Source organism: Phyllostomus hastatus, unplaced genomic scaffold (assembly GCF_019186645.2).
Source record: "Phyllostomus hastatus isolate PE091 unplaced genomic scaffold, TTU_PhHast_1.1 phas_contig_41, whole genome shotgun sequence".
Classification (NCBI taxonomy): Eukaryota; Metazoa; Chordata; class Mammalia; order Chiroptera; family Phyllostomidae; genus Phyllostomus; species Phyllostomus hastatus.
The window spans coordinates 3593847-3615900 of record NW_025333876.1 but is presented as its reverse complement, the minus strand read 5'-3'; the positions used below and the strand labels follow the sequence as shown (position 1 = coordinate 3615900).

Sequence of the window (22054 nt, the reverse complement as noted above, 5' to 3'; positions counted from 1 at the left end):
TTGCACTTCACTGCAGGCACAGCATCACATCTGGTGTGGATTCACAGAGCAGTGTGTCTGCGTGCTCTTAAAGCCTGCTCTCCACTTTACCCTGCTCTCTACCTTCTCGTCCACTCAGCTGGCCTAACCACTCATAATCAGATAGAGTAGATTTTATTGTGTTGAGAAGGGGAAATGCTGCATGACAATCCTTGTTCCTGGATTCTCTGTCCTCCCAGGGACACCTGGGGACTGGATTGGCCCTATGGACTTGCTCTGGCTTCTCTGAGCCACTTTCAGGGCCATTAAGAAAGGATGAAACCAGAGTTTTCAGCAGCATTCAGTTAAGGAGTGTTTGAGCTGTAGACACACATGGTCAAGACAAAGGTGTCCTCATCCATTTAAGGATTCAGGATTCATGATGCCTGGACTGGTATGGAGAAAAGGATCACAGACATTATTTTTCCCTAATATGTATGACTGTATTTCTCAATTTTTTAATTTTTTCATTTACATATAATATAATTTTAGTTTCAGGCTCACAGCATAGTGGTTAGACATTTATATACCATAATTTAGGAGGTGATGACCCCAATAAGTCTAGTACCCATCTGGTAGCACAGTTATTACAATATTATTGACTATATCTCCTATGCTGAATTTAATACTTTATATCCCTATGACTGTTTTGTAACTGCCTATTTGTACCTCCTGATCCCTTCATCTTTCACCCCACTACCCCTTAGTTCTCTCCCATCTGGCCACCATCAGTCTGTTCTCTGTATCCACATATTTATTTCTGTTTTGTTCATTTATTTGCTTGCTTTTGAGATTCAACACAATATTGAGATCATATGGTATTTGTCTTTCTCTGTATGACTTATCTCACTTAGCATAATACCTTCTAGGTCCACCCATACTGTAGAAAATAGCAAGATTCCATCCTTTTTATGATTGAATTTTATTTCATTGTGTGTGAAATATGTATGTATAAAGTCTGTCTGGAAAAAGTCTAACCATTGTTAGTATTATGAAAATGGTTTGCACAATATCCATGTAACCTGGCAGCCAAGGACAGTTCACTGGAATACACATGTGTGAACAATGGTGACTTCACTGTACTAGTCAATGGGGATGGTGGACACCATTAAGTGACCATATGTACTGTGTGGCTGTCACATTACAAATGACTGAGCTAGGAGAGCAACAAATCTGCATCAAATTTTGCATTAAACTCAAACATTCTCCCGTGGAAACCATTTAGCTATGGGCAACTGGTGATTGGCAGCTTCATTACCACAACGCCCCTGCTCATTCATCATGTCTTGTGCAGTTTTTTGAAAAAACATCAAATCATCCAGGTGATTCAGCCCCCTACAGCCCAGATTTGGTGCCCTGTGACATCTGACTTTTCCCAAAACTAAAATCACTTTTGAAAGGGAAGAGATTTCAGACTGTCAATAAGATTCAGGAAAATACAATGTGGCAGCTGATGGTGACTGAGAGAACTGTGTGAGGTCCCAAGGTGCCTACTGTGAAGGGGACTGAAGCATCACTGTCCTATGTGCAATGTTTCTTGCATTTTCTATCTTCTTCAATAAATGTCTATTTTTCATAGTACATTGCTGGATATACACACACATCAACACTTCTTCTTTATCCAATAGTATATTGATGGGCATTTAGGTTGCTTCCACATCTTGGCTATTGTAAATATGGCTTCAGTAAACACAGAGGTGCAAATGTCTTTATGAATAAGTATTTTTAATTTCTTTGGATAAATACCCAAAGTGAAATTGCTGGGTCTATTTTTAATTTTTTTAGGACTGTCCATACTGTTTTCCATAGTGGCTACATCAATTTACAATCCCACCAACAGTGAACAAGTGTTCCCTTTTCTCCACAACCTCATCGATACTTGTTGTTTGTTGATTTATTGATGAATGCATTTCCTGTGAAATCCCAAAGTGTCCCACGTATGGATTGCAATGTTGATTATGCTAGCCTAGACAGACTGGGCTGCACATCTCAATGTGGGTGTGCTCAGTAACATCCAGGGCCATCTTGGGGTCAGCCAGGATGCACCTGCCCTTCTGGTGGTGCTGAAATAAAGTCAAAGTCTAGGGGATCCTCTTAATTGATTCTAACAAAGGACCACATAACCATCCAGAGATGTTCCAGAGCCAAACCTTAGAATGGGAAATGAATGCACAAGCATGCACACATACATGAACACACATGCACACTGGAGTGTTGACCCATATTGGAGTGAGAGGTAAAAGGAAAAATGTGTTCCTATAGACACTTATCAAAGAATGCTTCCATATTTTGAACCAAGTACAAAAGTTAATAAAAACTGTACAATAAAAAAATCACTACATACAAGACCCACTTTGCTCAGTGTGTCCTACACAATTGTCAGCCCTCATGAACCACCATGAAAGGTGATGGGATGTCAGGCCATATGGACCAGGAACAGCTGGATGTTCCCATGTACAATAATGCAGGGTTGTAAATAAACACACAACAGCCTGTTTTAATTTAAAAGTTTTGTATTTTGTGTGTTGTGGATATTTTTACATTATTTTTTATTTTTAAAAACATTGCATTAAATTATTATTTATTTAATTACTAGGGTTTTTGGTGCTTCACTCTGCCTTGTGACATACACACCATACACACATCCACATGCACAAACATACACACCACGTACACAAAGGTTGGACTGGATAAGTCCTAACTTTTAGGGAGTAAGAGAGACTGGACACAGAGTGCTTTCTTTACATCCCTCAGCATCTACTTGGCCCTCCTGTTCATTTTGTAACCACCAGAAGGTATGGATCAAATGTCCAGGTGCACCCAAGATTACCAACAAGCCTCAGGCACACCAAAGTTTACTTAGACCCCTGGGGGTTTTATCTGGCTCCAGTAACTTCACAGTCCATCAGGAAGCAAGAAATAAAGCAGCTATCACATGCAATGCTTTGTTAACAAGTACACGTATACTCAGAGTGAGACTGATATAGTCCTTTATCTCCAAGAATCTTTTCAAGTAGGATGAAATTTTCACTAAAAAAGAGCTAGAATAATTTGATTTAGAAAAACATGAGTTGTTTTAAATGGCCAAATAAGGTCTCTGCTTTAACTTGAATACTTAGTAATTTGTATTTGTCCATTTGGTCAGTAAACATTGTCTAAGGAGATGACTGACTCTGTCCATATGTAGTATACCACTGAAAGGTGTCAACAAACCCCTCAAATTCATTATATGACATAGAAGTTTTCTGTTTAATTTATTGAGATTATACTCTTTTCTAGACAATGTGCTAGGAACTTGGGTCAGACTCAGGACCAAATAAACAAAAGTTCCTGCATCTAAAAAAATTACATTCTAGAGCAGAGGACCACACAATAACAAAAAAATCAATAGTGCAATTATGTGGTATATGTACTGGTTAAATAGTGTCCTCCCAAAATGTATGTGAATGTGACCTTATTTGGATATAGAGTCTTTGCAGATGCCACCAAGTTAAAGTAAGGTCATATTGGATTAGTTGGGCCCTAACTCCAATATGATCACCATCCTTATACAAAGAGAGAAATTTGTACACAGAGGTACACAGAGGGGAGATGGCCATGTGTAGACAGATGTTGGAGGGGTGCAGCAACAAGGCAAAGAACACCCAGGATTGCTGGTAACCACCAGAAGCTAGGAGAGTCATGGAAGTATTCTTTCCTAGAACCTTCAAGTGTAGTTCACTGCCCTGCTGATAACTTGATTTTGGACTTCAAGTCTCACAGTCTCCAAAACTGTGAGAGAATACATTTCTGTTGTGTAAGCCCTCATTTGTGGTACTTGTTACAGCAGTCCATGGGAAACAGTGCAGTATGTTAAAAGGGGATAAGTACAATACTATGGGAAATACTTTGGTAAGAAATTTGGAGTGCTAAATGGGAGCGAGTTTTCACTGTTAAGTGAGGTCGTCAAGGTAGGCTTCATTGGCAAGATGAGATGAGCAAAGATTTGAAGGAGTTGGGAGAATGAGTAATGAAGCTATCCAGGCAAGAAGCCTTCCAGGCAGAAGTGGGAGGGAGCCCAGCATCCCTCAGGAAGAGCAAGGAGGCTAGTGCCACAGGAGTGAATGAGCCCAGGTGGTGGAGGGGGAGACGGGGTGGTGCAGAGGTGACTGGGGATGCCAGGTTGGCTGACTGCACCTTGCAGAGGCTAACTGTATGATTTTGAGCAGAGGGCTGACATCTAATCTGGGTTCTAAAGGATGCGTCTGGAAGCTTTGCTGACTCTGGGAACAAGTGTAGAGGCTACTGCAGTAACCTATTCAGAGACAATGATGGCTTGGACCAGATAGGGAGAGATCTAAGTGGAAAAAGTAGTTTAATCCTGAACATATTTCAAAGGTAGAATCACCAGGATTTGCTGACAGACTAGATGTTGCCATGTGAGAAAGAGAGGAATCAGAGACAACCTCAAGACATTAAGGATTTTAGCCTGAGCAATTGGAAATACAAAAATGCCAGCAACTGAGAGGGGGAGGCTGTGGATGGAGAAAGCTGTTTTTGGGGGTGATAATTATGTTGGAAGTCAGAGGTTTGGTTTGGGGCCTCCTAAATTTTCAGACGTCTAATAGATGTCCAAGTGGAGGTGTCAGGTGTGCAGCTGGACATGTGAGTGTGTAGTTCAAGAGGAAGGAGTGAAGTAGAACCTGAAAATTGTGTCACCGACACATGAATGTAAGTTAAAGCCATAAACTGGGTGGGATGAGGCAGAACATGCAGACAGAGAAGGGAAGACAGCTGTTGGGAACCGCCCTGCCTGGTATCAGAAGCTGTAACTCCTGCCAAGGCTAAGGCTGAGGGAGGGGCCTTGGACTGTAAGCCAGCAAGGAGACAAAAGCTTATCTCCCAGGCAGGAGTGCTGCTTCTGCTGCTTCATTCATAACTGAACCCCAAAGTTTGGTCAGTTAGCCAAAGATGGGTAAGATTCCCCAAGGGGGGAATGATCTAAGACAGGCACAATCACGTGGGAGGCCCCCAAAAGAAGGACTTTGGGGGCTACAGCAAAAGGGGGTGATGGGCCCTCGCTCCTCAGCTTTGACATAGCCTGAGTCCTCATCAACTGGGAGAAAATCTCCTTATCTCTTGGTTGCCTTAGTTCCCTTGCTCCACCTAAGCCTGAAATAATGACAGGGTGGTACAGCTCTGTGCTGGAAAGGGCGAGTACCCCAGGGGGGTTAATACCTAAGAAATCCTGTAAAACCTGCTTTGTTTAGAATGCTCTCAGTTGAATGATGAGGGACCAGGGAAGAAGTTAAGTTTGTTCCTTAAAGTTTTTTTTACAGCTCTTTGACCCTGACTCAAAATAGGCCCTCAGACTTCCTTGTTATCTATTGTTTGATCCTTCCTTCCTAGCAATGAGTAATGAGCTTTTACCTGAATTCTTATGCAAACGAAACCAATAAAAAGCCTCTCCGGAGGGGGAACGATGTGCTCTCCCCACCAGGGAGGGTGGCCATGGTGCTCCCCACGTGAGGAGTGGCCCTGCTGTTCCTATTCCCCCACAGGACCTGGTTGTCTCTGTGTATGTTTTTCTCGAGTTTCGACGAGCCATCTGCAGCGCTCCGTGATCACTGCTGGCCAGTGACCCACGCATCAGACAGCCATCCCCTGAACGGGAGCGTTCCCCTCAAAGAGGAGGGAATGAGAAAGCCCCACACAGGCAGTATGCTGAGAAGGATGTCATCCAGCCTGACAAGTGGTGCTGTTGGTTCAAGGGGTGGGCACTGAGAAGTGCCCTGAAGTTACCCATGCCTAGCTTACTGGTGCTTTCAGTATATTTTGGTAAAACAGTGCAGGCAAAACCCTAATAAAAGTGGATTTGAGAGAGAACAGAAAAAGAACTGGGTATAATGAGAATAGACACTTTCATAGAGTTTTGCTTTTAAAAAGTAAATTTATTCATTGTATCTTGCAACAAAACTCTTGAACATTTCAAATTGGTCAAATTATTGTATTAGTAATTAATATATTTATTTTAAATACCAACCTACAGTGTAATATAGGCACTGGGGCTATGTTCTAAGACCCCCTGGTAGATGCCTGAAACCACAGATGGTACCAAACCCTATATAGACCATTTCTTCCCTATGCAGTAAGTCCTCACATCTTGGATGGGTTCTTGGAAACTGCAAGTTTCAGTGAAACAATGTATAACGAAACCAGTTTTACCACATCAGAGGTTAATTGAGAAGACAAGAGTTAAGTTCCTACGGCATACTGCTGGTCACAAAACATCACCAAACCTCCAAATAAAGACCCCAAACATTTATAATATTAAACACTGGCATAAATGTGAGCTTTATGTGTGGTTAAGAAAGACTAAGAAAAACAAGGAAGATCATTCTTTTCCCACCTGTTTATTTCAGTTCAGGGTCACAGGTGGCTGGAGCATCTGTTGACAGCTCAGGGTACCAGGCAGGACCCACCCTGAACAGGATACGCTTCCATCGCAGGGCCACCCACACCCACACTCACTCAGACTAGGACAATGGAGACACACCAGCTCACCTCATGTGTGCACATTTAGGGGGTGAGAAGGAACTGCAGGACCCAGAAAAAACCCTCAAGACATGGGGAGAACAGGCAAAGTCCACACAGTGGCCCTGGCCCAGAATTGAATTTTTTCCCCTCAAATTTATAATGGAATGATAATGAACGAAACATTATTTGAGGACCTGCTGTACACATGTACCTTTTCAGTTACAGGAGTATGTGAATTCAGATACTGTGGAGCATCTGAATTGCCAGCATCACCACTCTGGGCTTTGGGGCCATTAGTAAGCAAAATCAGGGTCACTTGAGCAAAAGCACTATAATACTTCAGTGGCTATGAGTGACCAACAGGCAGGGAATGGATACAGTGTGGAGACACTGAACAGAGGCATGATTCATGTCCCAGGCTGAGGGAGTAGGTTGGTGTGAGATTTCATCATGCTACTTAGAAATGTGCATAATCTAGAACTTACAAGCTGTTTACTTCTGAAATTTTATACTTAATATTTTCAGACCACAGTTGACTGTGGGTAATTTAAACCACAGAAAGTTAAACTATGGATAAGGGGGTACTACTGTACTATAATAATATACTATATATAAATAACACATATTATATAATTACATAAATATATGGCATATAATTTTTAGTTAAAAATTATATACTTTTTATCAGCCAAGATGGAGGCATAGGCAGATACACTGCGCCTCCTCATATGACTGAAAGAAGGACAACAACAAGTTTAAAAAAAAAATAACCAGAACTGCCAGAAAATCGAACTGCATAGAAGTCCAACATCCAAAGAGTTAAAGAAGAAATATTCATCCAGACCAGTAGGAGGGGCAGAGACAGGCAGCCAGGGCAGAGAGGACTTACAGCAAGGTGGCAGTTGGCAGAGTGGGCAGTTCCACATCTGTGTGCGGATAAACTTAGAGGAACAACTAGGGAATGAGACAAATCATACAACCCATGGTTCCAGCGCTGGGAAATAAAGCCTCAAAACCTCTGACTGAAAAAACCTGTGGGGGTTGAGGCTAACTCTCAGCCTCACAGGAGAGTTCATTGGAGAGACCCACAGGGTCCTAGAACGTACACAAAATCACCCAACTGGGAATCCAGCACCAAAGGGGCCCAATTTGCTTATGGGTAGTGGAGGAAATGACAGAAAGCTGAACGAGAGAGCTAAGCAAGCAGCATTGTTCCCTTTCTGGCCCCTTCTCCACATACAACATCACAACAAAGCAACGTGGGTTGCCCCACCCTAGTAATACCTAAGGCTCTGCCTCTTACTACATAACAGGTACACCAAGACAAAATATATGGCCCAAATGAAAGAAAAGATCAAAGCTCCAGAAAAAACACAACTAAGCAATGAGATAGACAACCTGCCAGATGCAGAGTTCAAAACTCTGGTAATCAGGACAATCACAGAAATGGTTGACTATGATCACAAAATAAGAAAAAAAATTGAAGGCTATGAAAACTGAAATAAAGGAAAACATACAGGGAACCAACAGTGAAGGGAAGGAACCCAGGACTCAAATCAACAATCTGGGGCAGAAGGAAGAAATAAACATTCAACCAGAACAGAATGAAGAAACAAGAATTCAAAAAAAATGAGAAGCATAGGAACCTCTGGGAACTTTAAATGTTCCAGCATCCAAGTCATAGGGGTGCCAGAAGGAGAAAAGGAAGGGCAAGAAATTGAAAACTTATTTGAATAAGTAATGGAGAACTTCCCTAATCTGGCAAAGGAAATAGGCTTCCAGGAAGTCCAGGAAGCTCAGAGGGTCCCAAAGAAGTTGGACTGAAGGAAGCACACATCAAAGCACATCAGAATTACATTACCCAAGATGAAAGATATGGAGAGAATCTTAAAAGCATCAAGAGAAAAGGAGACAGTTACCTACCAAGGAGTTTCTATAATATTATCAGCTGATTTCTCAAAAGCAAGCTTACAGGCAAGAAGGAGGTGGAAAGAAGTATTCTAAGTCATGAAAGGCAAGGACCCACATCCAAGATTACTCTATCCAGCAAAGCTATCATTTATAATGGAAAAGCAGATAAAGTGCTTTCCAGAAAAGATCAAGTTAAAGGAGTTCATCATCACCAAGCCCTTATTATATGAAATATTAAGGGGACTTATCTAAGAAAAAGAAGAAGATCAAAAATACAAACAGTAAAATGACAACAAACTCACAACTATCAACAACTGAACCTAAAAAACAAAAACAGAAACAAAAACAAACTTAGCGAACAACTAGAACAGGAAAAGATTCACAGAAATAGAGATCACATGGAGGATTATCAGTGGGGATGGGGAGGGGGCAGAATAGAGGGAGAGGGGTAAGGTACAGGGAATAAGAAGCATAATTGGTAGGTACAAAATAGACAGGGGGAGGTTAAGAATAGTATGGGAAATGGAGAAGTCGAAGAACTTACATGTACAACCCATGGACATGAACTAAGATGGGGGAATGATGGTGGGGGGGCAGTGGAGGACAGAGGGGAATAAAGGGAAGAAAAAATGGGACAATTGTAATAGCATAATCAATAAAATATTAAAAGAAATTTAAAAAATTATGTAACTTTTAAAAATCAAACTTTTGAGATATTAGTAGAAATAATACAGAGAGATTCTGAATACTCCATACTTGGTTTTCCTCCATTGTAATACCTTGGGAAACTGTAGTACAATATCACAACCAGGATGTGGACTTTGATACAATCTAGTGATCTTGTTCAGATTTCCTTCATTGTATTCATACCCGTGTGTGTATGTGTATTTCTATACAATTTTATCACCAACACAATTAACATACAAAACAATTATGTCATCAGAAGAATCCCTCATGAGGACTTTCTATAACCACACCACCTGCTTTCCATCACCCCATTCCCACCTGTAACTCTTTGAGCTGCTTACTAATCTAGTCTATGTGTCTATAATTTTGTCATTTCAAGAAGGTTATGGATTGGCTTCCCCCACTCAACAAAATCTCTGCAGGTCCATCCAGGTTATGTGTATATCAGTAGTATATTCTCTTTTAACAGCTGAGTAGTACTCTGTGGTATGAATATACTACAGTTATTTAATCATTTCTCTATTAGAGCACTTTGTGGGTTGCTTCCAGTTTTTGGTTATTACAAATAAATCTGCCATGAACATCCATGTCAGGTTTTTGTGTGGACATACTTCTCATTGCTGTGGGACAAATGCCCAGGAGTACAATTGCTGGGTTGCATGATAATCGAATGTTTAGTTTTACATGAAACTCCCAAACTGTTTTCCAAAATGGCTGTACCATTTTACATTCCCTCCAGCAATGTATGAGTTACCCCATTTTCTGCATTCATCAGCATTTAGTTGGTGCTATTATTTTTTTGTTTTAGTCATTATGATAGGTGTGTAAAATGACATCTCATTGTTGTTTTAATGTGTGCCCAGTGCCTAATGCTGTTGAATTGTTTTTTCATATGCTTATATGTCACCTGCATTTGCTGTATTCTTCAGGGAAGTGGCTGTGCCTGTCTTTTACCTACATTCTCATTGTTTGTGTTTTTTTACTGTCGAGTTTTAAAAGTTCTTTTCATATACTAGTCTTTTGTTAAATATTTGGTTTGCAAACATCTTCTACCAGTCTTTAGCTTGTCTTTTCACTCTTTTAACAGGGTCTTTTGCAAAACATTTTTCATTTTGATGAACTACAATTTATTAATTTTTCCTTTTATGGATCACGCTTTTGATAGCCAATGTAAGAATTCTTTGCTAAGTCCTAGGTCCTAAAAGTTCTTTCTAAAAGAACTTTTTATAGTTCTTTTATAGTATTTAAAGTTTTATAGTATTGTAAAAAGTTTTATAGTATTGTATTTTACATTTGAGTCTGGAGTATGTATGTATGTGTATCTGTGTGTGTATATACGTATATAGAATAGTAAAGTGGCTCCAAAAATTATTATAAAACTATCCATTAATTTTTGGTATATGTCCTTCCAGTCTTGTAATTGTGTTCTAAAGTTTACACTCATAGATTTTAAAAGTTTACATACACATACATATAAAACATAGGTATATGTCAACTTTTAAAACACAAAATCAGGATTATCTCACCTGAATTTTTCAATCACAATCATAAACATTCTCCATGGTAACACTCTCTAACAACATCTCCAAAGCTAGCAGTATGCTATCATACAACCATTCCACTCTGTTCAAAGATCACCTATTATCAGTCATAGGTTGTTTCTTAGTTGCTGCCCTGTCATAGCAAGGCCTTCACAGCTTCGGGTCTCTGCTGATTTCTGCCAGTGTCCTCTGGCTCATGAGCCTTCTCTGGAGATGGCAGCTTGCAGGATGGGCTGGATGTGTTGTAGAACAGACCCTGGTCCCCATCCTTCCTTGTCATATTGCCATCCTTGGACAGAGGGTTCTCAAAGCTTCTTGAAATTTTAAAAATTCAAAACCCCTTTGGTAAATAGCTAGGAAGAAAATATGGAGGACTGGGGGTATGGGCCTGGTGGCAGATTTGAGAGCCACCCACCTGGAATGAGCTGCTTTTCTCTCCTCCCATGAATCACCTGTTCCTGAGAGGTGAGCACAGTTTTGGGGTGAGCCAGTGGACAGAGTCAGAAGGGGTAAGCATATATGCCCTTTATTTCTTTCAGGCTCCCTGAGTGTAACAGAGCCAAGGAGGTATTGTTTTTTTCCTTCTGGGCCTTTTTTTCTTGAATTGCTACAGACTTTTCTTTCCTAGCCCAGACGCCTCTCCAGTCCTGATTCTGTGGGGCTGAAGAGACAGCAGTGAGTTCAAGCTTCCCAGCCTGACTTGGCCTCAGCTCTTGCTCCTCTGTGTTCCTGTTTTCCAACTGGCAAAAATGGAGCCTAAGTCATGGAATCATCTTGATGATTAAATGAGAAAATATCTGGAAAGCATTCAGTGCTTTGGCATTTAGTAGGTCCTTCAGAATGGATCATTTTGATCCATTCTGCAGGGGGATTCCTCCCAGGGATCAAAGGGTTCAACTTCCTGGGAGCAGGACATGTGAAGGAGTCCTGGAGGGCCAGGGACCTTAAAGGAAGCATTTCCATTGTGCCTACATGAGGGTACTTGCTGGTCTGTAAGGCTGTGACATTAAAATCTTTATTCATTTATTCATTCATCTATCAATGGACACCTAGGTTGCCTCCCACAAGGAGGTGCTCACACCATGAGTCCATGTTCAGGTGGTTGTTTTTTAAATCTGTATTATTTATTCACTTATAACTAAAAGTTTGTAACCTTTTTCCTCATTTCTATTTTTAATAAAATATTTCAAGCATATAGGAAAATGTACAGATAATACCAAAATTTTCATAAACCCACCACCAAGCTCTTCTTTTTTTTCCTTCCTTCTTTCCTTTCTTGTTATTTTACTTTTAAATTTTTTTTATTATCTCCATCTCCCCACCCCCTGGCCTTTGGCAATCATCATCTCGTTTGTGGTATCTATGGGTCTGTTTCTGTTTTGGTTTGTTAATTCATTTATTTTGTTAGATTCCATATATGTGAGATCATACAGTATTTGTATTTCTCCATCTGACTTATTTCACTCATCAAATTATCCTCTAGGTCCATCCATGTTGTTGTAAAGAGCGATATTTCATTCTTTTTTATTGTTGAATAATATCATATATATATATATATATATATATATATATATATATATATATATATATATATATATATATATCATAGCTTCTTTATTCATTTATTCATTCATCTATCAATGGACACCTAGGTTGCTTCCATATCTTGGCTAGTTTATTTACTTTTTAAATTTATTTTTCAATTACTGTTGACATAAAATATTAGTTTCAGGTGTATGACATAGTGGTCAGGCTTCTTTCTGTTTTTATTTTGTTTCTTTGACCCCCTTTAATAAACTTTTTGAATAAATGTGATTGACATTATGTCCAACACTGGTCAAAACACCAAACTCTGGTGACTATGTGGAGACATAAACTGACAGAGGGACTAGTGCAAGTTGTTAGAACTACTTCGAGGGCATTTTGCTACATCTAGGGAGGGTGGAGATGTGCAGATATGGACATGACCCAGCAATTCCACTTCTCAACCTAGAGAAATGTTCACAGCCAAGCACAAGGAGACATGTGCAGGCACACTCATCACAGACAGTTTATAACAGCTCCACACTGGGAACAAATCTCAATGCTATGGGTGGTGGGAGAGAATACACACAACAGTGTTCAAAGCAATGAAAATGAATGAATGAAAGCTGTGCGTAGGAACGTGAATGAATCCCACAAATGGTGAACCAGTTACAGAATGCAGAGAGTCTTGTTATCTTTCTCTAGTACTTAAAGACACTTAAAACAATACTCTACTTATTCATCAATACACATTACTTCCACAGTAAAAGGTTTAGTGCGTGTACAGGGCATCCATTAACCAATGTCAGACCCAAACACCTTTGGGGAGGTGATTCCTCTCATCCACACTGCTTTCTTTATTTCAAAAGAGATGAAAAAAACTTGGCAAAAACTTACTATGAGTGCTCATTACATGGATTTTTAAAAGATATCAATGCAGATATTTTGCATGAACTAAGTAACAATTCTTACCATTTCAAAGTGTTTTGGAGTTGATGAGACTGTTCATGTTTAACCTCAGAGTAACCCTGAAGCAGTTATGAGAAATGCTGCCTCTGTTTGAGGAAAGCAAGCTCAGAGACGCCAGTGTTCACTCAAGATCACATGGCCAGTAAGAAGTAAAGCCAGGATCAGACCCAGGTTCCAAATCTGGTATTCTTTCTCCCCATCATCCAAACTTTTAGACATTTTTATTTGTAATGAGCATTTCTGTGCCTTTTATTGCATAACTCTGAGAGCCTTTTGTCAATGATGGGTGCACTTTTCTTTTGGCACATTGAAAAGCCAATATAGGCTTTTTAAATAGAGCTATTTTATGATATACTGATATAGTCGAGTCACTTGTTCGAGATGCCACAGTAAAGAAGTGTTGAAACCTGTATGCCACCCAGGGACTCTTGATTCATTTGTGATTCATTCTTTTTAGCCACTGTCAACCTTCCAGTTTTTACATCTGAAAATCAAGTTTATAACTGCTTATCATCCAACTCTTATAAATATATTAATGTAATATTTTGTCACATGATAACTTAAAATGATAGCACCCTAAATTATTACCAGTAGAGCAAGTGCTAGGTAATTGTGGTCAATTCAGTAATCAATGTCTTTAGTCAGGGAGACTCTGTAGCAGTAGGTATGAATAGTGTTTAGCCAGAGAGTGTGGGTCTGGGTCAATGGCACTTTATGGCCAGCGTCCATTCTGAATAGCTACTGCCCATGCCTCGTGTGTCAATATTGGTGCTATACCAGTTGTTCAATGTGTTAAAATCACCCTTCTCAAGATGCAACATTAAATGAAAAAGCAGAAATCAAATTACATTACACCATGATTAAATCATAGAGATATGTACATATATAAAAATGGACATACATACATAAATATAGTTAGGGATTTAGAATTACTGCTTATTTTCCCTCTACATCATGCATTTTCCACAATCTTAAGCCAATTTTATAATTTGAGAATTCAACATTGGAACATTTTCCAGTGCATCCATCCTGAGTCTGCTGCTGTAGAGCACTCTCCCAGAGCTCCCCCCTTCCTTCTCCTCTCCCCCAGGGCACTGATCACCTGCCAGGGCAGGGAAGTGCTCTGATTGCTGAAATAGGACAGACAATAGCTCCACTGTGTTTTCAGGGATAGGATCAAATGCACTGGACTGATTTTTCTATTTTGCTAAGGGCACTACAAATCATATAGAGGTTTCATGTTATCTGCCTTTTTAATGAAATTCTGATCCTCTTAAACCCCCAGTTCAGTCATGTCCTGTTCTTCCCTTTGAGCTGGGACAGAAACCCACACACTCTTCAGTGCTTAGTGCTGTCAGCTGAAGCACAGGTTCATCGAATACAGGCAAACCTTTCAAATCTCATAAAGCCCTGTGATGCTATATTTTATTTTTATCGCCTTTCTTACCATGAGCATTCTTCTTTCCAGTTCAGAGGAATGGAACTGGAACTTTAAGAACTGGCCAGGGTTTCCCATTACAGACCCATGAGTGTTCAGGATGTGCATTTGCTGCATTTTATCCCATCAACAGGCACCAGCAATGTTTAACTTCCCTTTTTTTCTACTGATCTGGTTGAAATGGCTCTTTTAAGGTGACTTACATGTTTGTACTTGTAGCTACTTTTTCTTTTGATCAGTAATTCAATGATCAATTTAAAAAAAATTACAGACTCAAAATATAAGGGAAAGCAATGAGGTTATGAATTGAGAAGAAAAAGCACCAAAACAATGGAATATTCACTATAGTTAACACATAAAATCCAATCCAGCTCAGCCATATTAAATAACTTTCAGCATATGAACCTGTCAATTAAATATATTATGCAAGAAAGAGCTGTGCATATGGCATAATGACAGATAATTTGAATTCTTTTCATGCATTGCTTTTCCTGCAGAAGTATCTAGTAACATCCCCAGCACTCAGCTTTTTATTTGATATCCTAGTATTAGCTGTGCAAAAATCAACTCCATTTTTCACTATCATTGCAAAAGTGTATGAGTTATGAAATTGATTCCTGACACATTGTATTGTGAGAAGGTTAATGTTTACTGATTTAGCCAGTGGTAGGATTTATGTTTAATAATGCATGAAATGATAGCCTTTTAATTTGTTTATTTTTTGAGGAAGACTAAGCTTCTGCAAAATTATAGGAAAAATACATAAAATGATCAAATGGATTAACTCCTGTTGCTTTTATACATTTGAAAAGCATTTGCAACCTGAAGAGTAACCAAACAAATGAATTCAGGTATTTTTAGCATTGGTATATTTCGTGATGGGAAGCCATAGTTTAAAACTGAGTTTTCCTATGAGTATTAAATGTTTTGAGCTAAGAATTTATGTGCTTTTAAGTTGGTCTACAAAACACAGAACCATTTTTTCCTCCTGAATTTTGCTTGTCAGCACCACTGAGCAATGTGATAGCAAAGGCAGAGCTGGAGCAACACAGAAACAGTACACCAACCTCCAACACCTGTTTGCCCCTCTTCAACTCCTTTTGAACAGGCTAGCTTCTTTGAGGTGACCATGGCTGCTTTTTCTCCCAGTCACCTTGATATTCTCTGTACTCTTAAAACTTCTTGACTGAGCAGCAGAGAATACAGGAGGGTATTACAGCTTCATCCTTCTATTTTTTTCCCCCACCAAATAAAACCCAGGGACTTGCAAGTGGTAAAGATGCAGTATCACCTGATTCTTTTCAACCCAAGTGAAACAATTAAATAAAACCAAAAAGGAAGAAGGGGAGGAGAGAAGGAAGTCGAAATAAATCATTGTGCATTTGAGGGAAGTTAGTTTAAAATACTCAATTAAATTCTCTCATGCAAAACTGGAAATGGGAGTTTTTAAATTACTGAGCTGTCTTGAGGCTGTTTGTAAGTTATGATAGTGACATGGCAATTGTCCTGTCCTGTCTAAGCAGACAGCTAGGCTTCAACTGGGACAGCACCACCCAGGGCTCTGGGTGGTCCAGATCTACCAGAACTGCTGATTTGACCAAATTACACAACTTACAAAGACTTCCAGACTATTTAAATGGAAGGCATTATGGAGCTCATCTCATACAACTCAGTCTGTGTACATAAACTTGAAATTCACAGAGTTAGGGGATTTTCTCAAGGTCACACAAATGATCAATACCTTTTAAGTCCATCATGTAGTCCTTCTTCACATGTTAAGCCTTCCAGATGAGAAAAATGAAAGTATCTTGGTCATACTTTTAGGAAAATCCTCCCTCTCCTAATGCCTCTGAAGAGATTTATTATGGTGATTTAGCACTATTCTTTAAGGAAAATTTATTGGAAACAATGAACTGGGGCCTAGTTAACATTAGCACTATAAAATTCTCCTTTCACATGCAATATGATCAGGAATACAGGAAGTGTCTGATTTCAAACTGTGGCTCTGACAGATACTTGTGACTGCAGAAATCATGGATAAGCAACTAGCTGGTGGTCTCCATGGTATCAGCTATAGGGGTTTTCCCAGGAGAACAGTTGATATGTGAATATTATAAGGTACCAATCATGAACTCAATTTGAATTATGTCATAAACTTCTTAGATGAACATTACTTCCTCTTAAATGTACTGCATTGGCAGTTAATGAGTGTGGTTTAGAATCAACTTGGTAATAGATTCAGCTTTGACCTCATAACATATGAGCTTTATATGAACTTCTTCTGCATACAATGGGTATTATAGCCACCTTGCTCAAGTTAATGCAGTATCTAGTTAATGCAGTATCTGGCAGTTTGCAACCACTGTTGTTACCTGCTAAGCAGTCCTTGGTTGGGTAGTTCATTGGTTTTTCTATCCTGATTGAAAATTGCCACACAATAGTATTCATCAGTTTATTTGCTCATTCATTCAACTAACTTTATTACATACTTTAATATGTCCTATAGTGTACTAAGCACTCTGTATAAATTATCTTTCATCCTTAAAATAATCCTGCAACAGAGAACTATTGTGCTTTCCATGTTCCAGACAGGAAAGCAATGAACTCAGGCTACAGAGCATCAGTGCACTCAGTCTGCCTGCCCGAGAAATGTGAACGGTACAAGCCAAGTAGCATTAGTCTTCATACTGGTCTTCAGTCACATCTGCATAGGTAGCAAGTACCCTTTCTTGCTGGATAATTGATTTATCTCACTTGATAACTAAACAGGTTTCTCCTGGTATGGCTACCAAACATTAATTGGAGGTCTCACGTGAGGTTCAGAAATGGCCATCACTGCATAACTCTAAAGCACTGAGGACAGCTGCTAATGCTGCGTGCAAGAGGAACCGCTTGGTCATTTTTGTTTGAAAACATCTGTGTTAAAAGCTGAAATTTTTAGATTAAGACATGGGGGTATAAATCTATTTTACATTATGGTAACTGCTTCTCAAAGATTTCATTCTCAATTTTTTTCTTAAAATTATCTTGTGTTAAATTGAAGCCCAGGCCAATGTATAGGTATTGGTACAAAAAACCAATGCCTACTCTCCCCATTTCTAAAGTTCTGAGATGTTCAGAATATTTGCATCTCATGCTGTGACTGCACAATATTTCGGGGCAAAGGAGAGACTCTCCTTTTATTACAAAGGGATCAGTATTCTTTGAGGAGGATAAAGATTTATCTGATACTTTATTTTGGCACAAAATTTTATTAAAAGCTTTATGTAAGAAACTGGGAGGCATAAAAAACCAGCACCAACAACAAAGTTTTACAACAAACAAGTAAGCCTCATTTCATATGACAGTGGGCGGGAAGCACAGAGGTGAGGGCATCAACCACTTGAGTCAGGAGGGTCCAGGTTGCCACTGAGGAACACAACACCCGCCTGGGTGTCTGAACCAGCTGAAGGCATGTCGTGTGTGTATGTATGTGTGTGTGGCATGTGTGTGCTACCATGAACTGGTTATTTGTGCTCCTGAGGCTATTTATGCTAATCATACTTGCTATTATAATTATGTAACTTAACTAAAAACACCATAAACTGAAATACAAATGCACAATGAGAGGTGTTTCTATGAAGAGGTTGGAGGCTTTAGCAAAAATGATAGTGGCAAGTTGCATAAAAAGTGTTCTGAGAAGCTTAGAGACTACGGTGTCAGGGCAGGGACAGTGGGAGGTGTGATACTATAGAACTACTCTTCATTTGGTCTACTTCAAACATGTCTTTAAGGGACTACTCAGCTGAGAAAACTAAGCTGGAAGTTGGAAATGGCCTTGGTCTTCTAAGGTTAACATACCTATATTTTTTGAATTTTAGATAAAAATATTTTGTCTTTTTGTCTCATAGTCTTTTAACCAATAATTTAAAAATATGTAAATTATGTCCTTCTTAAACAATAATAACACTAGTAACTATTCTTATTGCTATTATAGGTGAACTTTGATAGAACTTAACAGCATAACAAAATACAACTTCATGAAGAAAGTCCTACCAGGTCCAACAATAATGCCACCCATTAACCTTAAATGCCCCAAAGCTGTAACCTAAAGGATGAAGAGAAGTAAATGAGTAATGTGTCTCATCCTTCCAAATTTGTCTCAAATGTGTTCTTTGCTAGGAAGCCTCTAGCATATTACTGAGGCAGCAGACCCTAAGGTGTGACCTCACCCCCATATTTTCCACCTCCTATCATTTATGCCCCATGGAATCCCTCCATTCTGGGTAGAGCTGGAACCTGTGACTGGCTCATAACCAATAGAATATGGCTCAGGAGATGGCATGTCATTCTCAAGATTAGGTCATGTCATGTGAGTCTCTACCTTAGACTGGAGCAAGACATTCTCCTTGCTAATTTGAGGAAGCAAAGGGTCATGTTGAGCAAGCACACACAGCAAGGAACTGCAGGTGATCACTAGGCACTGCAGGGATCTCCAGGAGCTGAAGGCGGCCTCTAGACAATGGCAAGCAAAAAGCTGGGACCCTTGGTCACATTGCCACAAAGAAGCACATTCTGCCCACAATCTAAGTGAGTCTGGAGGTAGGTCCTTCCCCAGTTGAGCCTCCAGTGAGGATGAGGCCAGCGGACACCTGGATTACATAGCCTCTGAGACACTGAGCAGAGGAATATGTAAGCTGTGCCCAACTCTTGACCTAGGGAAACTGAGAAATAAAGTGTGTTGTAAACCATTAAGTTGTGTAATGTGTTACACAACAGTTAAAAAAAACTGATACATTTACTATTTTTTGTAGCCCAATCTGTTTGCCTTTCTATCCCTCTCACTGGACCCCAAGCTAGTTTAAAGATAGGGACTGCTTTGATGGACTTCTGTTCCTTATTCCCCTGGTGTTTAGTAGCCTTGCCTCACACACAGAAGTTTGTAAGCGCATACTGAATTAATAATCTGGTGAATGAATGAATGATTATGGCACTGGGGCGTTCCAGGGTATATATTAACTACCGTGATACATTGCTTTCCCCTCTAAGATCTCTTGGTTAATCAACATGCTGAAAAAACTGAAACTATTTCCTTTCTAAGTGAGTCATTTATCTTCATTAAAATGGAGCTGCTGCCCTATTTTTTGGTCATACTGTTGATTGGATCCTTCTGGAGTATTTTGCAGAATTCTCTGTGGTTCTTACTAGCCTACATAATTTTTTGACATCATGTACTTCAATGAGTCAGTTACTTTTCTCCAGCTGATCATTTCAAACGCTAGGCATCAATTCCTGAGGCACCCCATTAACTCCTTTCTATGAAAAGAATTAGCACAAATTTCCTTTCTCTGAACCAATTTAAATCCACATGAGCACTTGATTTCTCATTCTGTCATTAGCAACATTAATCATATTCAGAATTTGATGATGAAAGTACTTTATACAAATTATTCTATTTATCCATGCAACACTCAGAGGTAGCTTTGCTATGTAAAATCCCCATTTCTTACATAAGAAAACAATTTTGGAGTTAATCTGTAAGTTACTTGCTCAGTGGACAATTTATTAAGTATTCAAAATATAAGGAACACTGCATTTAGGAAAAAATGAAAGGGATGAAGGCAGACATCTGTCTTGTCTAACTGTTAAATTAGGTTTGCCATAGTTTATCTCTTGTGTTTCAATGTTTTGCTACTATTTCCACACACAGAAGCTGGGCATAAGCCTTTATCACCTTCAGCCTAGAAAAGTACAACAGCCTTTGTCTGGGTCCAACTCAGGACACAGAACATCTTGCTCGGCTCTGTCTTACTGCTTCTGAGATCCTACAGTGACTTTCTTGTGCTGCTGTTTAAAATACAAACATTCTGGCTTTGTTAAACACCCTTTTAGATGCTTCACTCACCCTTATTTCCTAATCTAGTACTCTCTGTTAATGATTTCATTGTTTAATAACCAGAAACTCTCTATAGCAGCCAGGATAACTAGCTATTGCCCCTTTAAGCAAAATTCCTTCTCTACTTGCTTTTTTATACGCCAGGCCTTCATGTCCTTCTGGCTCATTTTTGACAACCTACTGTTGGGAACCGCCCTGACTGGTATCAGAAGCTGAAACCCCCACCTAGGCTAAGGCTAAGGGAACGCCCTTGGAACTGTAAGCCAGCAAGGAGACAAAAGCTTATCTCCCTGGCAGGAATGATGCTTCTGCTGCTTTATTCATAACTGAACCCCAAAAGCTTGGTCGGTTAGCCAAAGATGGGTAAGATTCCTCAAGGGGGGAACGACCTAAGACAGGCACGATCACTTTGGGAGGCCCCCCAAAAGAAGGACTTGGGGGGCTGCAGCAAAAGGGGGTGATAGACCCTCGCTCCTCGGCTTTGACATAGCCTGAGTTCTCAGCGTCTGGGAGAAAACCTCCTTGTTTCTCGGTTGCCTTAGTTCCCTTGCTCCACCTAAGCCTGAAACAATGACAGGGTGGTGCAGCTCTGTGCTGAAAAGGGCGGATTCCCCAGGTTATCAGGCCTAAGAAAGAACATGTAAATTACTGTGAAACCTTCTTTGTTTAGAATGCTCTCAGTTGAATGAGAGGGGTCTTAAAAGGAAGTTAGTTTGTTCCTCAGTCTTACAGCTCTTTGACCCTGACTCAATAGACTGGCAGAGTTCCTTGTTTTCTATGGTTCCTTACTTCCCCCTAATGAGTACTGTACTTTACCTGAATTATTATGCAGAATGAGCCCAATAAAAGCAGGTATGGACTGTAAATTGGTGCGCTCCCCACTAGGGGGGGTGGCCATTTCATCCCTACTTCCCCACAGAAACTAGTTTGTCTCTGTGCATGTGTGTTTTTTCTCACGTGTTTATCATCGAGCCATCCGCAGGGTTCTGTGGTCACTGCTGGCCGGTGACCCACGCGCATCAACCTACCTTTTCTTCACTCCTTTAAAGGCAGGTAATGATATTGAACTTGTGATTCACCTCACCCTACTCTGATTATGTCTTAACACTTTTCCCCTCAAACACTTGGACTTCATTAGTTTGCTTGCATTTGTATCAGCACAGGTCAGCATCGTACACGAGCAGCAGCAGCAGCAGCAAAAAACCTATAAGGAACACAAATTCCTGGGCTCCATCTCAAAAACACTGAATAAGAAACACTAAGGGTGGGTCCCAGAAAATTGTTTGACAAGCTTTCCACATGATTCTGATGCCCTTTGAAGTTTGAGAGCCACTGATCAATATGTATAAATATATAAGTAAACCTATGTACATACACATATGCATACAGTTTGCTAAATTTTTCGTGATAAAAAATTAGGCCTTGGCTGCTGTGGCTTAATTGGTTGGTGCACCATCCCATAATCAAAAGGTTGTGGGTTTGATTCCTAGTCAGGGCACATTCCTAGGTTGAGAGTTTGATCCCTGGTCTGGGTGTATACAAGAGACAACTAATCAATGCTCCTCTCTCTCATCA

The 22054-nt window shown here is 39.8% G+C and overlaps 1 protein-coding gene across 3 annotated transcripts in view; it reads right to left on the bottom strand.

Annotated features, from left to right (window-relative positions):
• Positions 1-22054, bottom strand: part of MTUS2 (microtubule associated scaffold protein 2) — a 590055-nt gene that overhangs the window by 253340 nt on the left and 314661 nt on the right. The gene's annotated exons all lie outside the window — the stretch shown is intronic.